Source organism: Sinocyclocheilus anshuiensis, unplaced genomic scaffold, assembly GCF_001515605.1.
Source record: "Sinocyclocheilus anshuiensis isolate Anshui unplaced genomic scaffold, SAMN03320099.WGS_v1.1 scaffold1075, whole genome shotgun sequence".
NCBI classification, from domain to species: domain Eukaryota; kingdom Metazoa; phylum Chordata; class Actinopteri; order Cypriniformes; family Cyprinidae; genus Sinocyclocheilus; species Sinocyclocheilus anshuiensis.
The window spans coordinates 757,682-760,209 of record NW_015544163.1 but is presented as its reverse complement, the minus strand read 5'-3'; positions in this window follow the sequence as shown (position 1 = coordinate 760,209).

The window sequence follows — 2,528 nt, the reverse complement described above, 5'->3', positions numbered from 1 at the left end:
TATATTTCTTGAAAGTTTGGGGTTGGTGAGATTTTTTAATGTTTTTTTTATTTGTTTTTTTAAGTCTCTTTTGTTCACTAAGGCTGCATTTATTTGATCAAAAATGTTTTACAAAATTTTACAGTAAAAATGTGAAATATTATTACAATTTAAAATAACTGTTCTCTATGTGAATATATTGTAAAATGTCATTTATTTCTTTGATCAAATCTATTTCAGCATAATTACTCCAGTCTTTAGTGTCACATGATCCTTCAGAAATCATTCTAAATGCTGATTTGCTGCTCAATAAAAATTTATTTTTATTATCAATGTTGAGAACAGTTGACCTGCTTCATATTTTTTTTTCCAAAACTGTGATACATTTGAAAACCTTTGTAACATTATAACATTCTTTACTGTCCCTTCTGATCATGTGAATGCATCCTTGCTAAAAAAAAAAAAAAAGTACTAATTTCTTTCTAAAAATCTAAATTATGAAATTTTAGCAACTAAGAAAAACACAGGCATATATTGCTGCAGTTATGGTTTGTTACATTCATGTATTTGGCCAATAATCCTTTTATTATCAGTGGTATGTGCTGCAAAGAGCCCACAGCTTGAATGAATTCACATAACTCCCACTAGATTTGTCTATTTTTACCATTTTCCCCCTCTGTGATTCACGCAGGCCTTTAGGATGAATACAGTAGCTGCTGCAGGATGTGACGGGTGAAAGGAAAGCGAAGAGGACAGGAGCCGTGACTGCGGGTCTTTCGCTCCAGCGTGAGGGTTGTGTACCTGTGGGTGGAGTGAGTGGGCCCAACACAACACCGCATCCTAACAAGCATCCGTTAACTTGGTACAGATGCCCGTCGGTGCATCTCGCTATATTTAGACGTTGGTACTGATAAAACCCTAGCCTTCATTTCTAGGCAACTGTATTTCATTGGACTCCTATCAGACTGGCACATCTCTTTAATTGTGAAATCTGTCATATCGTAGGCTATACTCTCTGAGACAGGAGGGAATGCAGGTGACACGTCACTGAAACTGCAGTCTCAGCAGCGAATGCGTTTCCTCCACATCGTATTTTATCTCTCAGGACAGGGAACAGATGAAATCGACCATCTGTGCCTCTGTTACTCCACGAGCATCATCATTAAATCTGTGCAAGCGATCCAATCAATTTGATGTTAGAATAGAATAGAATAGAATAGAATTTACCAAGACCTCACATGGGACAATCCGATATAGATAGATAGATAGATAGATAGATAGATAGATAGATAGATAGACAGACAGACGATAGATAGATGATAGATAGACAGACAGACAGACAGACGATAGATAGATGATAGATAGACAGACAGACAGACAGACAGAAAGACAGCCGATGGATGATAGATAGACGATAGATAGATAGACAGACAGACAGACAGACGGATGGATGGATGGATGGACGATAGATAGATAGATAGACAGACAGAAAGACAGACGATGGATGATAGATAGACGATAGATAGACAGACAGACAGACGGATGGATGGATGGATGGACGATAGATAGATAGACAGACAGACAGACAGACGATGGATGGATGGATGGACGGAAGGACGGACGGACGACAGATAGACCAGATAGATAGATAGATAGTTTTATCCTCCTGTTGTATCTGCAGTGTCAGTGTTTGTGTTGCTTGTTAGTGAGTCTTTCAGTGCATACAGTGAGATTTCACAGCTGCTGCTGCTGCTGCTGATGATCTTTCTCTCGTTGTGTGTGTGCGAGTATGTGTGTCCTGCTTTTGTGCACGCGTCGTCACAACAGTCCTTTGCTGTGGCAACCGCCTTTACTAAGCATGACACATGCGCACTCTGTCGCACGCTCCGTCTCACGCGCTCACCTAGCAGCCGCTGGTGCATTTTTTTGGACTTGCATGACAGTAGATATCTAACTTATTTCAAAGCGCTCACATTCGACTGTATAATTGTACCTTTATAACTAGGGAATCAATAGTAGATGAAAGCTGATTTCCACAAGAGCACTGATGTTGTGGTCATCAATGTAAATGTGCAGACGTGAAGTCAGAGCTGGAGCTGCTTTCACACACTCTACAGAGATCGCGAACACATGACATTCAATGTGCCGTGGCCCGTACTGATCCTACCGGAATAACCGACTGGCTGCTGCTATTGGACAAAAGTAGGTCAGTTCCAGCCGAGGGCTGAACGCTGCACAGATTATCCTAAATTCAGCGCATTGCGCAGCAGCTTCGCCGGGATTGGATGTTCCGTTCCGCGCACGCAACTCTCCACCAATCACATGCATGCGTGTTCTCTTTCTGGTGACTGCTGGTTACTAACACTGGCTGTTACTGTGTAGTCAGGGAGCATTGGCCATTCCAAGAAGATGATTTTGTGTTTAGGAACGTCAGAATGCGGGAGGTCTTAATAAAAAATAAAAATAAAACAATGCATTCAGTTCAACTTTATTCCTGATTTTTCTTTTTTTCTTCTTCTGTCTGTCTGTCTGTCTGCCTATGTAGAGAG